This window comes from Oculina patagonica, chromosome 4, assembly GCF_052425735.1.
Source record: "Oculina patagonica isolate OP01 chromosome 4, crgOcupat, whole genome shotgun sequence".
NCBI classification, from domain to species: Eukaryota; Metazoa; Cnidaria; class Anthozoa; order Scleractinia; family Oculinidae; genus Oculina; species Oculina patagonica.
Window position 1 is genome coordinate 61,486,064 of NC_135761.1, and position 20,831 is coordinate 61,506,894.

A 20,831-nucleotide genomic window follows, 5' to 3' on the forward strand; every position below is an offset into this window, starting at 1 on the left:
AAGTCTTAAATTTCTCCTCGAGTGTTCAACTCGATTTCTCACAAGTGAGCGCAGGGAACGTGAGATTTTGAGTTAAACACGAGAAGTGATATTCCATTTCTCCAAGTAATCATGTATTTTTTTTTGATAAACATTCTATTTTCCGAAGGATTTTCCGAATAGTGCATGTCCAAAGATAATACGAACGTTTCCCAACACTTCCGAAGACTTCCGAGGATGATCCGAAGAAAACACCAACAAAGTTAAGTTAACACGGTATTCACCGGTATCAAACATAATTTAAATCATTTACATCATCACAGTTAAATTATCGTAATTTTATTTGTGTTCTGTTATGTTTTCTCAGGGCTGGAAATCCTTGTAAAAGACTGTAGTTTGTATAATTAATAGAAGTAATTAGCCTTTGTTATAAAATTTGTAACAACTGCGTAGCGTCTTGTACAAGTTGAAATACCATAATTTTAAGTGTTATTTACGCTGGAAGTCTCGGTACGAGTTTACCGACGTTTCGGCAATACTGCCTTCTTCAGGGTGAGCAAAAAAACTAAACAGCACCGTTCGTTATTTGCACTTGTATGCAAACAATACAAATAATGTTCGCGCGCGTGAAGCTTGAACGATTCCCGGGACGATTAAAGAAACGAGAAATCGCGATTGATCCCGTGAGGAGCGAGTGTTCTTAACTTGAAGATGAGTTTCATCTCCTCGCGCTGACGGATTTCCTTGTTGACCAAGCCTGATTTTAACACCGCGACATGCATGTCTTGGACTGAATGACCTGGGCGATTAAAGTGTTGCGCCACAGGCAAGTCTTCCTTATTGTGAAGCACGTCGAGGCGATGCTCCCTGAAGCGATATGATCGGTCAATCTGCGTCCTGTCTCGCCAATGTAGACTGATTCAGGGCATTTATGGCAAGAGATGCAGTAGATGATATTGTCCGTAGTGCACGTAAAATGCCCTGTGATCTTAATAAGTCCTCCTCGTGATGTAATTGACGTTGAGTGATTTATGTGAGGACAGGTACGACAGATGGTTCGCCTGCAGGGAAAGGTGCCCGGTTGTTGCAATTGCGGTGGAGTGTCTTGAGGGATGTTGTTGTGGACCAATATATCCCTTAGGTGTTTGGCCCGTCTGTACGCCTTCAACGGCCGCTGAGAAAAAATGACCTTGGTCGAATTGTCATTTTTCAGGATGTTAAAATTGCGGTGTAGAACGTCACAGACAGAGCTGTTCTTTGGATGGTAGGTTGTTACCAGTGGAACTCTGTTGGTCGAGGTGTTGTTCTCATCACGTCCACCCAATAAGGAAGCCCTTGGTGTTGACGTTGCCTTTTGTCTGCCATCCCGTACGAGGTGAATGGGATAACCGCGTTTTAGAAAGAAAGTCTCCATGGTGGTAGCTGATTCTTTGAAATCGTCGTCCTCGCTGCAAATCTTGCGAAGTCGCAGGAATTGGCTGTATGGAATTGCCGATTTGCAGTTGATTGGGTGCGACGATTTGAAGTTCAAGTAGGAGTGGCTGTCCGTTTCCTTGTAGTATATGGAGGTTGAAATGCGGACATCTCGAGGTATTAGGTACATGTCCAAGAACGGCAGCTTGATGGAGGAGACTGACCATGTGTATTCGAGTTTGGGATGGAAGTTGGAGGCGAACGTCAGGAAGTGCGTTAGGTCTTGTTCGCTGCATGACGCCGCTCCAGCTACATCATCCATATATCTCTAAAACAGGTCTGGCTCTGTCAAAAATAGTCTAAATATCAACCAAAAATTCTTAATCCTTATATATAGTTTGCGTAAAGTTGTAAAAACAACTTCAGCGGCGGTCTTGAATTGAAGGAAGCGTAAAGTTCAAAAAAATGAAAAAAAAACTAGTCTATCATGCTTTTGTTTGAACGTATTCATTTGGTCTGTCGGTTCAGTATCTTCCTGTAGCTGGATACTAAAAAGAAACTTTTTAAATCCAAATAAAAAATTCTGTAAAATTACACGTTCTGTAAAAAGTATAGCCTGTATTTATCCATTCACGTTGTTGTTTGGCATAGAACGTGCAGGCAGTGTTTAGCTAATTACGCCTTTTGTTCTGCGACCTTCTGATTTGCAATTCTTTGGCAAAAGGTGGTGTTTTCCTCGGCGACAAGCAAATTCAAAATAACATCATCGGCCACGAGAACGTCGCCTAGCAAAAGGTTTTATTAGCAGCCACCGTTCTACACGTGCTTTTTGGTTTTTAAATCTTTGCATATTTTACAAATCTCATCTGAGAAGGAAATTAAATATTCAGTCGATCATTTTATTTCCGAAACAAACCAAAAAACTTCCGGAATTGAAAAGAGCCAATCAGAACAAACAATGCCATTTACTTCCGCCTTAAATCTGTCGCCACCTTCACTGCACGACGCTATGTAACTTGAACATTCTTTAAAATTAAACAATTCCATTCAAAAGGAATGGACGTAAACTAAAAGAAACCCCGAAATTCTCAATCCCGCCAACACTGAAGTTATAACGAACAAGAAGCTTGAGAAGCTTAAAATCGGGCAGTTAATAATTAACTTTCTGCTTTGACTTGAAAGACAGGGTATAGTACAGTATAAACAGTCACTTAAGTAACACTCAGTCGGAGGTTTGCGTAAGTCACTGTCTGCATGAGCTGTATTAGTGTGTAGAACATAATATCTGGAATGTTTTCAAGATTGCATTATTACTTAATGACATAATGGTCCCAATTTATAAATATATTTCGCACAATACAAATAAACGATTGAACTAGACGACTAGAAAATATAAATTTTTAACACTTAGCAAAGTGCAGCGGGGTTTTACCTGAAGACCATTTTTTCCGACGCTTTAGGTGGCTGACGCATTTCGGTATTTTCCAGCCCTTACACTTTGATAGAACAGTACTACAACTCTTTATCAGGTAACTACTATTGTCAAGAAAACGATCACAACTTGTTGACCAATGATTAGGTATTTGTTTTATACCATTACTGTAATAGCAACTGATGAAGAATAGTAGTACTGAATAGTAGTATACGGGCTGGAAAATACTGAAAACCATTTCAGCCGCGTTTCAAGAAATCCAAAAAAGCTTTACTTATCCCATATATCTTTGATTTGAAGTATTTTGTTAATTTTGGGACGATTGTTGGGGATGTCTGTGAGGTGATAGATTTTCTCAAAGGATTAGTAAAATTTAGACAAATAATAAATATTGGAGATTTAATGTGATTTTAAAGTTAGAATGTGAAGTTAAAAATTGGTTGACGGACACCAAGCAGTCCCCTGACAACCTGGAGTGCTCTTGCGAGGGGGTAAACTGTTTGGTGGTGTTTCCATTTTTTTCTTCAATACCTTCTTTAAATCTCTTAAAATTTCATTCAAATTCAGGTAAAACCCCACCTTAAGTTTTGTTCTTGTGAGAAAACAACAGAAGTCAAAGGTTGCGTGATATAACCAAGCATACATTTTAATTCTCCATCCCTTTCCCTATCCTTATACGTTCACCCCCACCAGTCCCTCCCTTTCTACTCCCATCATTCCACTCCTTCCCCTCTCCTGCAGTCTTTTACTTAACCCTATTCCATCGAGCTTTCTACTCCAATTACCTTCCCCCCTCCACCCCCCCCCCCCCGCCACTAGAGAGAATGCCACATTTGGGGGAGGGAAGGGGATGGTGTCAACAAAGCGGAGGTTTTGGGTGATGTCACGCAGTTTTACGCAGTTTGCATATGTTACGCAGTTTCCGTAAGCTTTAGAATTCATCTCCTTTTTAACACACACGCTTAGGCAAGCTACAGCTTAGGTTTGAAAATTTATATTGCGTTACAAATCTTCAACAAAATCAGCTCAAACCAGTCGAGCTGATTTTGATGCCATTTTCGGAGTGAGTTATTCAATCTTTAAACGGAAATTCGATACAACACTGGATGCTAATGTAAAAGATTCTTTGGTTTTACGGATCAGGATCGTGGGAATTAAATTTGGCCAGGATTAGCATATAAGAAAAATAATTAATTGCGGATGGAACTAGTCAACCATGAAATGTCACACAAGGTGTTTTCTTACCAATTTGCTTGTCAGTCGCGACATTTTTTTTGACGTGACGCGGGTAAAAGAGATGGGGGGGAGTTCATTTTTTATTTCCCCCCCCCCCACATGCCTCCCCTAGGGTAGTCACGTGACCAGCGCAGTTTTAAGTTCTAAGAGCTTCTTGTTTGTTTGTTTTTTTTTTAGTTTTGTCGGTGAGTAGACCCAGATCTCCACTCGGTCACGTTTCAGGTCACGCGATGTTTAGAAGCTACAAATCAGTTACAAATGGGAATTTTTTCTTATTTTTTGTCATAACAAAGAATTTTAAGGGTGAAATTTTCGAATTTTGAAGCGTTTGACTCGTGGAAAATACTAAATTTCCACACTTTCAAAGAGAAATATAATTCAGCGGGAAAGAATCTGTAAATAAATACCACTACGTTGGTGTCAAAGAATGTGCTGACATGACAAGTTTCACTTTCGATCGGCTAGACCTCGAGTCATGTTTAATCTATATATTGTTTAATATATATATTCGCCCGAAAAATCCCGTCGTCCCAATAAGCGATTTTTTGGTTTCACGGATCAGGATCGTGGGAATTAAATTTGGCCAGCATTAGCCTATAAGAAAAATATTTAATTGTGGATGGAACTAGCCAACCATGAAATGTCACACAAGGTGTTTTCAATTTCTTACCATTTTGTTTGTCAGTCGCAACATTGCTTGACGCAGATAAAGGGGATGGGGGGTGCATTTTTTGTTCCCCCACATGGCTCCCCTAGAGTGGTGACGTGATCAGCGCAGTTTTAAGCTCTAAGAGCTTCTTGTTTTTGTTGTACCGAAAGACATAAAGCTAAATCGTGAGCGATTTAAATTTGTTGGGCCTATGGGCCACCGCTTATTTATTAGAATGGAAACATTGTAAGCTCCAGTGAAAATTGAATAATTGGGGAGCTACTTATTTAGGCTTGTTTGAATCTAAATGTTATTTTGTTTCATGTTAACATACGCCCTGTAAAGGTAATTTCTAGGCTTTCCGTATGTGCATAATTATTTAATTCCCTCCCTTCCATAACTCGCAATCTAAAATGTATTGTTTTCAAACCTATTTTGGGGGGAAGTCGATAACTCTAATTTCGAAAAGTCTCGTCATCTCAAACCCGTCTGGCTTTTTTATGAATTCATGATTTTGATGGACGTCTTTCCTGTCTTTTAGTTTCTGTGCGTGCTCAAATAAAGTCCATCCCTCAACAACTCCTGATGTTGTAATCTGATAACTGTAATTTCGAAAAGTGTCAAGTTCTGAAACCTGTCTGGCTTTTTATGCATCATGGTTTCAATGGAAGTCTTCAGTTGACTTTTAGTTTCCTGTACGTGCTCAAATATTTGAAAGTCCCTCATCTACGTTGTACTCTAGATGTTGTCATCTGAAAATTGTAATTTCGAAAAGTGTCAAGTTCAAAACCTGTCTGGCTTTTTATGTATTCATGTTTTTGATGAAAGTCTTCGCTGGCTTTTAGCTTTCTGTACGTGCTCCAATATTTAAAGTCCTTACCCCAGACAACTCCAGAAATTGTCATCTGATAATTGCAATTTTGAAAAGTGCCGTGTTTTCAAATCTATCTGGCTATCTGACAACCTAAGATACATTCATGATTCTGAGGGAAGTCGCAACTGTCTTTTAGCTTTTTTTACGCGCTCCAATATTTAAAGTCTCTCCCCCACGTAACTCCAAATGTTGTTATCTGATAACTGTAATTTTAAAAACGTTCCGTGTTTTCATACCTACCCGGTTAATTTACACAAACTAGTAATCATTTATGATTTTGGGGGAAGTCGTATGTGTCTTGTAGCTTTCCGTACGCGCTCAAATATTCATAAGTCCCTCCCACCTTTTGATATAATTTTAGAAATTGTCAAGTTTTTTCTTTTCAAGCCTCATTCAGTTATTTAGACAACCTTACAATCCTTCATTAGAAGGAAGTGTTAGCTGTCGTTTAAATTTACTTATGTGCTTCAATATTTTAAAGTTACTCCCTCCTCAGCTGCAGGTGTTGCTATTTGTTAACTGTTATGTGTCGTTTTTTTCAAATGTGATTGGATTATTTAGACAACCTAACATGCACTTATCATTCTGAAGAAAGTCGTAGCTGTCCCGTCTAGCTTTTCGTATGTGCTCCAATATTTTAAAGTTCCTCCTCTTGCCATATGTAATCTCTTGTTACCCTCTTCCCTGCGTATTTCTTCTCGCAAATTTTTGGTAACCGCCTGGTTTATTCTGCAAACCTGCTGAGGTAAGTTTTGTTTTGCTTCGTGTTTCTGCATTCAGTCATTTTCAACCGGAGTTTTGCGGTGTTGTAATTATTAGCTTTTATTTGTTTGAATTATGGTCGTTTCGCCCGGACAAAAAGTCGATTCGCCCGGACTAAATGTTTTGGTGGCTAGGCTTGAACAAACTCAATACCTGAACAAACTCATTACACAAGCTTTCTCAGTGTAACCTTAATCTCTGGCGATATGAGTTGGTAATCACAGGCTTATTGTAAACATGCAGCGCTGCCCATAGATACATCTCAGTAATACAAATCCGTTATAATTTCTCATTCACTTTTTTGTTTCGTAGCTAATACGACTGAAGCAATTCGTCTTGGGCTATTTAAATCAGAACTTTTAGCGATTATTAGAAGACTACCAGATTACTAGATCTTTATTATAGAGCGGTTTTCACTTGAGTGTCGAAAGTAAATTGCGTTTGCTCTGGTTTTGCATTATTACGCTTAGTGATTGGCTAAAAAATCTCTCACCACTTTCTCAGCCAATCAGAACTAAAACCAAAACCAATCGTGACTCGCTCGCGCACGTTTTCCCGCGCTTTGTGCCAGCTACATGTATTTTCTTTGGGTTTTGATTGATTCACTGGATTGTCTGTGTCCTTTGTGATTGGCCGAAGTAATTACTTTAGTTTTGGTTTTACGACACTTAATTGAAAACTGCTCTATCACGCGTGAGTTTTACTCTTATCGATGGCGGATGTCGACTGGCCTTGCATCGATCACTGATCAACTCGTCAGAAAGTAAGAAAAGATTAGGAAAGAAGACCCGTGATAAGCCATGTCAACTTTTAATATCTTTAAATATCTTATTCCGGGCGGGTCGAGTCTTAGTTAGGGAGAATCGACTGTGAGTCGGGACAATTCGGCGAAACGATTCAGGGCAAACGGGCTTTCGGGCGAAACGACTGGTTACAGTTAATAAGAGATATCGTTTTCACTCATATCATACGTTAACAGGAGTGAATTTAACTGGCTTCACGTGCGAATAATAAAATAGAGAAAAGATAAGGTCTGCGAGAAAAATTGAACCACAATCAACGCCCGTTAACGTACTTAAAATTACGCGACAGTGGAAATCCACCTTAATTGGCTTTACTTGGGTAAAATAAAATAGAGAAAACATATGGACGGCCTTGTATCTGCTGAAAAAAGTTGAACCACATTTAACTCTTTAAATTCACGCCTGTTGACGTGAGCTCTCTTCTCCAATTACCCCCCCCCCCCCCCCCCGACACTAGAGAGAATGCCACATTTGGGAGAGGGAAGAGGATGGTGTCAACAAAGCGGAGGTTTTGGGTGATGTTACGCAGTTTCACGCAGTTTACATATGTCACGCAGTTTCCGTAAGTTTTAGAATTCATCTCCTTTTTAACACACACAGACATAGACATAGACATAGACATAATTTATATATACACGAAGAGGTTAGGAGCCGTAGCTCGTTAAAACGCTCTCGTGAAATGAAAAAGGTCTAAAAATTACAAATAAAAGACAGTTAAAAAGGTAAAAAGCGTATATGTACAAAATTGTGATTATGACATGAATCAATAGAAATCTATATAAATTTTCAAAAATAATACGACTTTTTTAATTTTCACAAACATGTTTCGACGGTACATCCGTCATCGTCAGTGTGACGGTTATGAAAGTTTACAGTGTTACAAATCATACGTTACGTGGTTGGGTTTTCACAATGACATTCAGAATTTATTTAATATTTTGCGTAAGAATCTCTATCCCGAGCATGTATTAGACATGTTACTCCACCGTTACGTCACGAGAGCAGTAGTAGGGAACGACACACGACCTTCAACAGGTGTCGAGCAACAGGAGTTGCCCAAGCACTATTTCAAGATCCCTACATCGGGCATTTTTCGGGTGTTGCACAACAAAGGGTACGCAAGCTAATCGATCGATTCTGTAAACCCATCGACGTCAAATTTGTTTATTCTACTTTTAAAATTAAGAACATTTATTCAACGTGAAAGATCCTCTCCCTGACAGGCTCCGTACGCGCATCGTGTACAAATTTTCTTGTGCAAGCTGTAATGCTTGTTACGTTGGCGAAACAAGCCGACAGTTCTCCACGCGCGTGCACGAGCACTTGTCATCGGACAGAACCTCTCACGTTTATAAACATTTGCAGGCTTCAGAGTCATGCCCTAACTCTTGTAACTTAGACTGCTTCAAGATCTTAGACTCTGCGCCTACTAAGTACCAGGTTAAGCTTAAGGAGTCTATGTACATCAAGTGGGAAAAGCCGGACCTTAATCAACAGGTCAAACACATCAATTTGACGCTTTCCCTATAGCTGCACGCGCGCGCGCTTCTTTTTAATTCCGTTAACTTCGAAATTTATCTAGCGTATTGCTTTTCAACGCAATGTAACGTATGTTTTGTAACAGGCACGTTTTAAATCACTGTAAACTTTCATAACCGTCACACTGACGATGACGGATGTACCGTCGAAACATGTTTGTGAAAATTAAAAAAGTCGTATTATTTTTGAAAATTTCTACAATTTTGCTGCTGTCTCGACCATTTGGAGCAAAAATCTATATAAATAATTCTAGTTTAAAGGTAATTACAATTAAGAAATAGAAAACATGTTCCGTGTTTCTATCGAGCTATAGAAACACGAGTGGAAGTTTGGGAGAACGAGAAATGCTGTGGGAACACGAGTCGATAGACGAGTGTTTCCACAGCTTTTTCGAGTTCTCCCAAACTTTCACGAGTGTTTCTATAACTCGATAGAAACACGGAAAACATGTTTTCTATTTATTTTAGAAAACAACACAAAGAAAATAACGCACATCAAAGTAATATTTAGCGCTTTATTTAACATCAAAACGTAGATTCTCTTCACCTCGCGGTTTTACGTCATGAACAGTAATCAACCAATCATAGTAAGGGAGTCGATGAACAGAAATAAATCAACTGTTCAACAATATATTATGAGAAATAACTAAGCCGATGGTTTAACTGAAGTCCAGCACTGGAAGGAGTCAAGAATTGTGGTTTTATTTCGCTTCATCGAACTAACCGAATGGTTTGACGACCGACGCTGCCGATCCAGCGACTCGAACCTTGGAGGTGAAAGTGCATTATTTTTCTGTTAAAAGAAGTTTTACTCGGCATTCTGGACGAATATCTTGTCCTGTTGAGGAGCTGTGAATAGTTCTGAAGTGCTGCAAAGCCTAGAATGGAGTGAAGTTGCGCCAATTCATATACTTCTTTGAAAGGTCAGCCGCTTCGATAATTTCTTTCACAGACTATTTTTGAATGTGTAGCGGGCTCTGTAAACATATTACTCGCTTGTTTTCAAATGTGCAAATATTTGTTTAGTCTTAACCTGGTTTTTGTCAGCTGTGACATTTAAATTTGGCACAATTATTAGTTGTTGTTTTTGCATTGCTTATTTTAGCGCCGTGAATATTGATTGCCGTGTCTACGACAACTGTCTGTGTCTCCATCGAGTTATAGAAACACAATTTTTAACCAATCAGCGCACGTATTTACTTTGTGCTATTTTCTAATTTCAATTAAAAAGGTATCTAAAATTAGAATAAAAAGTCAACAGAAAAAGCAACTGCAGCTTTCTTCTATAGGTAATTTGGATTCGGACAGTAATTTCTTAAAAGAGGCGAGATCTTCAGCCTGGCGGACTTCAATAGGTAAACCATTCCAAATGCGTTTAATCGAATTGCTAAATGAATGTTCAAGCCATGTTGTTGAGACGCTTTGTTGTTCCACTTTTGTGCCAGAGCCACGCAAGTTGTACTTATCACATGTCCGTATTTTAAGAAACGATTGTAAATATAAAGGGCCGTTGTTTATGAGAGATAAACTAATAATAAAGCCAGGATCCGAACCAGGATTCGAGCCAGGATTTGAGCTAGATTTAGAGCTAGGATCCACCCTTTTTTTAGATAGAAATCCTAACCTTATTATACTGAGCTAACCGCAAGCAACCCAAGCTAAAGTAGGTTAACCGTAGTGCTATTAAGGCCAATCAGAGTGCTATTTAGGCTAACAGAACGCTATTTAGGCTAACCAGAGTGCTAGTTAGGCTAACCGAACGCTATTTAGGCTAACCGGAGTGCTATTCAGGCTAACCGGAGCGCTTAAATAGTTAGTCCCATCCTTAATTATCCTTGCTCAGATCCTAGCTCGGATCCTAGCTCGAATCCTAGCTCGAATCCTGGCTCGGATCCTGGCTTGAAGTTTAGGTATCCTCTGTTTTTTAGGCATCTAAATAATAAAACTAGAGATAAAAAAGATTCTACGATATTTCAAAGATTTCAAACCAACTACTTTTAAGGCATCGTCATAGCAATACGTATTTTATAGGCATCGTCATAGCAATACGTATTTTGTAGGCATCGTCATAGCAATACGTATTTATACGCCTAGGCAAGCTCCAGCTTAGGTTTGAAAATTTATATTGCGAAATGAGCTCAAACCAGTTGAATGGCATAAAAAGGAAATACATTTCACGTCAAAACAAAAAAAAAGAAAAATATTTCGTGCACAATGTAATTTGATTACCGGTAAGTCTATAAATACTTCAAGCAGTTCAGTGAAAACTTTTTATTTTTCTTATCAACGAAAACCACTTTCAAATAATCAATACATAAAAATAACAATCAGATCAGAAGGAAGAAAGAAAGTTATTTGAAGACTTTCAAAGCCGTGATATTATGCATCCAAGCTGTGATAAAATTTAATTACAACAAAATCCAATTAACATCTAATAATTTAAAGTTGTCATTTTGAAGTCCATTTTTTCAGTTGATGGCTTTATCCATCTTGTGAAAAATTCCATTCAAGATCCTACCAATACTGTAATTCCCAATGTTTTGCTCAGGTCTTCAAAAGCGTCTTACTAACCAAATCTAAAATAATTCCAAGGACATGGTGTACAAACATTCTACTCTTTGTGACAAACGACTTGACGACCAATTGTTCAGAAATAAAAATCGACGCAGTTGTTGCTAAATAAAAAAAAACGTTTTACGGCGGAGTCCGGCTCAGTTTGCTAAAAAACACTGCGTGACATCAATGACGTTACCTTTTTCATTTACCAAAATAACTTCAACTTGTCAAAGTAAGTGCAGTTTTCTCAATGGTGAATATTAGTACTTTGCCCTTGATCTTTTTTCTCTGTCCTTCCGCCGAAGCAAAAAAACACATTAGACCAAAAGTCGACCCAGTGTGCCTGCAACGATTTCCTGTCAAAACTAAAATGAAACCGATTGCGGTATGCGTCACCCGTAGCGGTTTTGTAGCAGCCCCAGGCTATCCCCGTCTTTTTTGTCCGACAGGAGACTATCGACTATGACACCCAAAGGGTAAAACAGGAACCGGCCTGCCACGCCCGATTAATAAAGAAAAAATTTAAAGGCCGATTCAACGGTTTGGGACTGTATTGAAAATCCAATATTTCGGAAGGCACGGCCTTCCTTCTTCAGGGTCTTACAGAAAACTCTAAAGGTTAAACGTTACAGATATAAATTGTGGGAAATACGATATAACGCGTAAATAACAATGGTAGAAAAACAAAAACGTTAAAATTAAAAATTTGAAAGGATAAAGAAACGTTACAACATGAAATTCAAAAAGATATAAATATTTAATAAGATAATAATAATAATAACTTTATTTATCCTGGTAGACCGGTCAGATGCTATAAATGGCACTAAAAAAATGCTATAAGCTAATACTATATTAACAACATAAGTGTAAATATAAACTACGAAATGTCATGCTTCATCCTTTTTATTTAATCCTAAAGGTTCAAGTGTTTGACCTCTTTCAATGAGGTACGCCTCTCTTGCCTTCCGAACAACGTCACGGTTAGATCGAATGAGTTCAAGAGGAATGAGTTGCATGTCAGTAGCTTTATGATTGTTACAAAGAAAATGTTCTGATACTGTAGTGGGTTTAGAGTGGTTAGTTTGTTTGTCAACAGTTCTGCGATGTTCGTTGAAACGGTCTTTAAGTCTACGTTTGGTTTCCCCTAGGTATTGTTTGTGACAGCGGCTGCACTGTACCATGTAAATAACGTTTTTAGAGCTGCAGTCAATGTGTTGATTAATAAGTCTAGTTTCTCCGGTAGCATGAAATGTGTAATAAGTCAGTCCGTCAAATACGTAGTTACATGTTAAGCAGTTGTTACCACATCGGAAAGAACCATGGGGTTGGTTAGTAGCAGAGGTTTTACGAAGTTTAGCACTAACTAATATATTACTTAGGTAGTTAGACCGCCGGAAAGCAACAATGGGTTTATCTTTGAAAACGTCAGTACAACGGAGGGATGAAGACAAAATGTTGAAGTGCTTGTGAATAATGGATGATGCGTGGCGAAGAGCTGGATTGTATGTTATGACGAGGGGTACCCGTTGTGGCTGATTAGTAGTGGAAGAGGCTTTAGGAGTAAGTGCTTCAGTACGTGTGATGTTATGTACGCGTTGTATTCTTGTTTAAGGAAAGTCAAGTTGTACCCACGTTTGTTAAGATAAGATTGAAGTTCATTAGAACGTTGTTTAAAAGCGGTCTCGTCAGAGGAACAAATGCGACGAAGTCTAAGAGCTAAACTGAATGGAATAGCTCGTTTAGTATGTGTAGGGTGACATGAAGAATGTAATAAGTACTGATGTTTGTCGGTGGGTTTCGTGTAAAGGTCGGTACTAATATTGCCGTTATTAAGAAAAACATTGACGTCAAGGAAGGGTATAGATGTTAATGAATAATTAGATGTAAACTTGATGGTGGAGTGAATGCTGTTAAGGTAAGAGATAAAGGCATGGAGGTCGTCTATAGAATGTGTCCATATCATGAATCATGTCATCTATGTAGCGCCACCATGTGTGTGGCTGGTAAGGTGCACGTGACAAAGCGTCCGTGTCAAATTTTGCGAGAAGCAGATTAGCATAAGAAGGTGCCATTCTGGTTCCCATAGCCGTACCGTGTCTGTAAGTAGTGCTTGTCGTTGAATGTAAAGTTGTTAATATTAAGGATCATACGTATGAGGTCACATATTTTCTCTGTACCAACAGTTATGGTATTGCGGTCACGTGTGTCAAGGAACTGTCGACCCCAAACCGTTGAATCGGCCTTGCAATTTTTTCTTTATTCTTTATTTAGTTATAGCTGATGAGATCCTCATCAGTGAGAGGATCCGGTACTTCTATTTTGTCACGGTGGTCCTTGCAATTTCACGTTAGTTTACTGAAGTTATACTTCGATTTGCACTCATGGGATTGTTACGTGACTATAATAATAATAAAAAATAACTTTATTTAACGAGGGTAAAAACACTTTACAGTTAAAAACTGAGAAACTAGTGGCCCTCGTTATATTATACAATTAAAATGACTAAAAACAAAGTACTAAAATAGAGTTTAACTTAAGAAATAGAGAAATGATCGAGACCTTCGTAAGATTCCTTAAGGTAATTTATATCGCAAAATACTTTTCAAAATTACCGGACTATCTACTAAATGATGCTTCTATAAGTTTTAAATCAATTTTTCAATACCATGTACTAAGAGGAACATTTGATTTGCCAGCCTCATTTTCATGCATGGGAATGTCACGTGACTATGTTATAAACATCCTTCAACTTTGCAAACTGACGAGATTACCGAAATAGGTGATGTTTTTATATATTTTGTCTCAAGTTGTTGATACAAATGCAGAAAGAAGTCATTTTGAAATTCCAGCCTCGTTTTCATGTTGATAGAGATACTCATAAATTGAATTGTGTGCCATTCCCACGCGGATGATCGGATCACGTAGCACCCCTTCTATTTTTGTTTCTTACACCAAGAAGAACCTTTTTGCCAATTTTGACGCTTTCTTACAGTCTGTAAATATTTCGCCTAAAAATGACCTTAAGCCACCTGACTATTAACGATTTTACTGACTGGCGAAAAATCACTGCTAAGCGCCAATAAGTTAGAAGAAGAAAATATTGAGCAGGGATTCGAATAACGTAAAGTTTAGAGGCTGTTATATTTCGGATATACTAAATGCAACTTTTGAAACAGCTGAAAGGGAAGAAAAAGCGAATTCAAATTGAATTCGCAATGGACAATAACTAAAATTCTAAAATTCGGTTTGTTGTTCCTTTTGTTAGTTGAATATTTTAGAAAAGCAGGAATTAAGTTCTGAAAAAAGCATAACAAATAACACCATTTTTCAGGCTCAAGTTGTTGTGTGGTGATTTCCATAGGCAAGACTGTGGATCGTGCTGATCGTATTTCGGCTGAAATAGTGAAAACGTTTTATTGTGCATGTTGGACTAAAACGCATTGTTCACCTAACCTTTGTTGTATCAAGGCAAGAAATTTTAAGCTTAATTTTTTTTTAATGAAAATGCTTAAATTCGGCGCCAGTGATGCGGACTATGGAATATTCAAAGAATTAATTTCTAATAATAAGATTCAAATTCGATGTGGCTTGTTCGTCGCCACCTTAAAAAAGAAATATCTTTGTCGAACGAAAGTGACAAAAACAAAGACAGTAAGAAGAGGCTATGATTATGATAAAAATTATACAAGTTACACCACTAGAACAAATGTTTTAATCTCAAAATTAAAACAAACAAAAAAAACACAAAAGACAGAAAACTGACGCTTGTGCTAAATAGAATTTTAAAGGATTGGATATTGAAGAAATTAAACCCTTTCCTAGAAGCAGCTGAAAGGAAGTCGTAATGAAAATAAGCGTTGCGTTGTTTGCCAAATAATCAACAGACCAGATGTTAATTAAAACGTATTTAGACTTTTAAAGGTGTCAAACCAGTTTTGACGAAGCTTACTAAACGAGGGTCTTTTCGAAATTATAAGTTTATCATGACATTTTGAGATTTTTTTTTATGTCGCGTTTTACATATCATACCTTGGAGTATTCACATTAAAATATGTAGCTTTACAGCCTCACTTTCTAATTTTTTTTCCAAAATAATTTATAACGTAAGGTCGAGTATTAATAAAAAGAAAGTTTTCCGTTATGTGCGGTGGCAGTGAATTAAACACTGACACCACTATTGGCGCAAAACAAGGAACTTTTCTGATGCTTGAATCGTATTGCAGAAGTATCTGGGTGGACATTGAGACTGGAAAATAAATTTCTTCGCGAATAAAAAAAAGTATTAAAACAGCTTGTCAAGTTCCTCATTAAGTATACAATAACTACAATAAACAACGAGTAGTTAGAGTACAGTTATTAAACGAAACCCCGGGGGGTACTCCCTATAATGGCCTATACGGGGAGGCTCCGCCCGAAAGGGGTACCTTTCAGGCGTCAGGTATATAAAAGGGTAGGGATTCACGAGTTTAAGTATATGAAAGGGTATGGAAATCTTCATTGGCTATTTAAAAGGGCCTTTAATTAAAATATTTCGAACTGACGCAATTTATGGCTGTATTATTTTAATTTATTAAGCGCTACATAAAAATGACAAGAACACGTCCTATTTTAAGTCCACGCCATGTCTCTTAGGTATATGAAAGGGTACATTTTTTCAGTTAAAGGTATACGAAAGGGGTACAATTTCTGTCAAAAATGGTATATAAGGGTAAGGGGTTAGTGGGGCGGAGCCTCCCCGTATAAAACTTTTCTGAGTACTCCCACCCCCCGGGAACGAAACGTATTCCATTTTTGCTGATAATCATTTATTTTTTTTAACCACAAAAGATTCGAGACATCTCTTTGAATTCGAACTTTTTGCTTTCTATCCATAGCATGGATTTGTCAATGATTTGATTAACAGGTGAAAAAATATGAAGGCTTCTGCCTTTCATAAACAGTGGGGCCCAGGTCTACTAAAGCAAAGATAAAAAAATATGTAAAAGATAATGTCAAAGCCAAATATATATATATATATATTTTTTAACGCGTTATGTCCTTGCTAGCCATTAAAGTTTATTTGCAGTGGATTTTATTAGAAAAGTGATGTTTGTTTCTTGATCCCAGACAGTTGAAAATGCAGATGAGATAATATTCAAGTAATAACTGTTTAACATCACACTATTTTGACATATTATTTACATGCAATTCTTCTACTTTACCACTATAATTATATTCCTGTTTGCAGTGTGGCTGTTTTCCTTTACTGCTGAGACTTCTTATCACGAACTGAGTTTTCTATTGGCAAGGTACGTTGTAGACTTTCTAAACATTCCTGTCTCATATTTTTTACTGAAGTTATATTCTTTCTTTTGAAGAAAATTTCTTCCCACTTAGTCACACCTTTTCTTTTTTGTGTAATGCTATGATAACCCACCCTGTAGTTTTATGACAGCATCATATTCAAATTTTGTGTCAGTTAAACACTTTAATAACGAGGAAGGTGTTGTATACTCAAGCTTTTTTTGATAACATTGGTTACATGTAATTTCTTAGCATGTTGTTTTTCTTTTTATCTCCGCTTCACACTTTATTTTGCATATTTATGTTCATCTCGCACATGCGAAAAAAATTCATTCTGATTGGCTGTTCGTTTGTAAACTTAAGACTAACCCATGAACCCTGCTTGGGTATATCTATAGTTAGTCTGTAAAAAACTCTAACGCATCATTCATTTATCTCAACAGATACACGTGAAATTTCTTTTGACATCAAATACAAAAGGAGCATTCCAGATGTTATCGTTTCCTGAATGTATTACCTGGCTTGCTGTAGGCTTAACGGAGTGTGTTGCTATAGTAACATTTAACATCATTACAATAACTGTATTTATCAAAAATCGTAGTCTCCGTAAGCGTAGCACGTACCTGGTTATAAATTTGGCAGTTGTAGATATGTTGGCTGGAGGAATTGCTACAACCGTGCTATTCTATAACGTTGGATGGAGGTGTCATTTCTGGCAGTACAACATAATTGAAGGCTGGGCAGAATATATATCATCCACCCTCTCTATCTTGTTCCCTATTTGCTCTCAAACAAACATCACAGCAATCTCGATAGAACGACTGCACGCGACGTTGCGGCCGTTTAGACATCGCGTAATTAAAAAATGGGTCTACGGGTTAATACTTGCTGTTGTCTGGGTTACAGCTGGGTTGTTCACAATTGTATTTTTCGTAGCTCGAATTGAAATTAAGGCTTTAAAAGCTTCTTATTTCTTATGGAATTCATTTATTGCAATTTGTCTGTTAGTCATTTGAATTTCTTACGCTTCCATTGTTATTAAAGTCCGTTGTGGAGCGCAGCCTCAACACCATGGTGCAGCCAGTAGAGAAAGAAAACTGACCATGACATTGTTGATCGTAACAGTCGTATCCCTAATGTTGTATCTACCACGTGTTGTATTCTTATTTCTTGTTCATGGCACTGGCATTAATAGTTCAATGTCCAAAGCAACGTGGTTTCGGTTAAGCATTATTTTTAATGTTTTATTTTTTGCAAACTCGCTTGTAAATCCTATATTATACGCAATCCGCATGCCAGAATACAGATCTGGTGTACTTGAACTCTTTCGCAGACGACCTCAGCAACAAAGACAAGTTGAACTTATTCCTCTTCATGAAATGTAATGCAAATGATACGAAGCACTTTTTCTACCTCGCTTCGTAATTTTGAAATATTACAATGGCTATAATTTTAACTCTATTCAGATCGGGCTTTTTTGGACTTTCTCTGACCGGGGGTGGGGGCTTCCAGAATATTAAAGCAATCACAATGAAACTTATAGGATATATAGTATTTCCGAACATCTTTCTTTTAGTATACGTCACGCGGGGTGATGACGTCACATCACGTGACAATTACATCATGATCTCAAAACAACCGCCATCTTGGACCCGCCATCGGATTTCAAAATTTTTCCAAAATGCCAGAAAACCACCTAAAATTACTGCAAAGTACACAAAATTAATAAAAATGTGCTTAAAAACCGTAAAAAGTAAAAATTAACTGTATTTAAATTAATTTTTGTTAAAAGAAACACGAAAATTACAAATTTGGGAAACATGCCTATCAAAATGCCGTTGCCATGGTGATGGCGAGTTCCTGAAGCAACATCCTATCCTATCAAATTATTCCCAGATAAATTTTAGGTAAACTCAAAAAGTTTGGCAGGATTTGGTTGAATCTTGAAAAAGTTATAAGCGTTCAAAGTTAGCGCAGGCCATAAAAGCCCCCCCCCCCCCCCCCCCCCCCTAGCCTGAATAGCGTGAAATGAATGAGCAAGTGAATAAAAAAAACATCCTTGTAAGTTTCAGCTAAACAAGTAGACAAGGTTGTAAGGGAAGTTAACAAGACGCTGGACTCTAAACACGAAAATAAATAACAGTCAGGTGTGTTTATTACCCATAACTCGAGTCCCATAATAGGTGGCTAAAATTCAGACTATATTGTCTACAGTTTAGTAACGATTTAACTCACATTCGTGTTGTACGTCTTGAGCGCGAGTGACGTTTATGGTTTTGTGGAAAACGAGTTCGTTGAATTATCGTACAAAGTTTTAAAAGTAACGACTCCCCGAATGTAGCGACATTATACGTTTGTTGAATAGGGACTGGGTTGCCCTTTTCGACATAGAACACTAATATAAGGGAAATTGACCAACTTGTAATTTGAGCTAAACACGCTCAAGCTTGAAAAACTTGCTCTCTTCTGGTGCCCTTTTTCCTCGTCCCCCTAAAAAATGCCTGATCTTCAGACTTACTTTCGCATGACCCGCCAACTTTTCTTTCATATGCAGTTCGACTTCCCTCATAAAGTTCCTGAAGTGGGCAACTAAAGCCCCTATGCAAGCGTGACAGATATGCTTCAGGAACATAACTGGGGAACCCTAGCCACTAGACTGAAAATCGTCGGAAAATAGTATTAAATATAAGTTAGTTAATAGTTTTTCATATTTTATTGTATTAGTCTTATTTAGTTTTTAACATTTTTAATATCATATTGTATTACTTTTTATTTTAATTTTTAACGGTTGGTGATATCTTAAGATTTTTTTACCGACTTAATAAAATGTAGATGTAGATGTAGATGTAGAAGTGTTCAATTGTACAGTATCCCCTATGGCAATGTCGATAAAAACAGATACTATACATCATCAGTTGAAGGACACTTTTAATTAGAAATGAAAAACATGGTGTTTAATTGTACAGTACCCTTTACTGCAATGTCAACCATAAAAACAGATAATTATTATATCAGATGTAGGTTCATTTTCAGTTATCGAACTTAAGAGAAGAAAATTTGAAGATAATTTAAGGAGAATGTTTGCTTTTGTATAATCCTTTCTATTCATTCCAGTTGTGATATTTGTTATTTATACCTAATCGTACCTTTTTGGTACGCTTTGGCGGCATATCAGGCGAGTTTGGTCGAGCCATGGTTCGTATTTTGGCGAGACGCAGTCAAAGCAGCCAAAGCGTACCAAAAAGGTACGATTAGGTATTTACCGTACCCAAATTCAGCCAAAAATCCGGTGATATTATTCGCTCTGTTGAAGCCATGCTTGCCAGACACGTAGTGCAAAATGTGTTGACCTGCTTGTATTGATACTTTTTTCGTCTTCAACACTTTTATCAAGTCCTCTTCTCACATTTTTTGACTCGTTTGTTTGGAGTTTCATTCCCTAAATTTTCAAAATCCAAATTTAGCAAAAAATTTGGAAACTCCGACTCCATTGTTTCAGTGTGAATGTTTCAGTACTCGTCGGCAAACATCGCGCAATTGGCGAGCGCGCTCAAGTTTAGTTTTGGCGGGAAAGTTTTTCTCATTTTACGACCGGTAAGCACCAGCTAATTAAAAATACTCGTTTCTGTTTTATTGGTAAAACCTGTTTTCAATTCATCGCTCGGTAACACTACTTAAATTCAAAGTGACCGTGATATGGTGGCATATCAGGTCAGTGACTTGATATCGTAGGATATCAGGACAGTAGATCGCGCTTCTGATTGGCTACTTGCGAATTTGGGTACGGTAATAGTAGAAATCGGATGTCATTTATTTTCTTTCCTTAATTTCATCCTTTGATAGTGTTATGACAAATTTGTGATTAATTGTAGTCATTTTAATAACTAAAAACTTGTTGTCTTTCATTTCGTGTAATTAGAGATAACACTAGTTATAATAAATGAAGAGAAGATCCTCGCAGTTATGAAAACACCTTTAACCCTCGGACGTACAAGCAAACTCACACCCCCACCATCGTACAAGGGGGGGGGGGGGTGGATGGAACCCCTCCTCGTTGTTTTCGTTATATTAAGGCGTAGCGAGCCCTTAGCTTACTTTACAAGATGACATAATTTTAATTGGCTGTGACGTCACGTGACGTCATGTGACATCATTAAAGCCGCCATCTTGGGTCCGCCATCCTGGATTTCAACATTTTCCTAGAAAGTCAGAAAAAAACGGAAATTTATGCAAAATCAAGCCAAAATGCTTATGGAATGTGAAAAATAAACAAATCTTGCACTTCTGTTTTAATAAACTGGAAAAA

The 20,831-nt window shown here is 37.6% G+C and overlaps 2 protein-coding genes and 1 pseudogene across 3 annotated transcripts in view; 2 read left to right on the forward strand and 1 right to left on the reverse strand.

Annotated features, from left to right (window-relative positions):
• Positions 1-20,831, reverse strand: part of LOC144647809 (histamine H2 receptor-like) — a 410,332-nt gene that overhangs the window by 180,791 nt on the left and 208,710 nt on the right. The window lies entirely within an intron of this gene.
• The window catches only part of LOC144647770 (deacetylase EF_0837-like), a 52,422-nt gene that overhangs the window by 9,406 nt on the left and 22,185 nt on the right, over positions 1-20,831 (forward strand). The window lies entirely within an intron of this gene.
• LOC144647808 (uncharacterized) lies at positions 6,237-17,964 on the forward strand (annotated as a pseudogene). The gene is made up of 3 exons (XR_013569627.1): positions 6,237-6,328; positions 16,470-16,530; positions 16,969-17,964. The product of XR_013569627.1 is annotated as an uncharacterized LOC144647808 (transcript).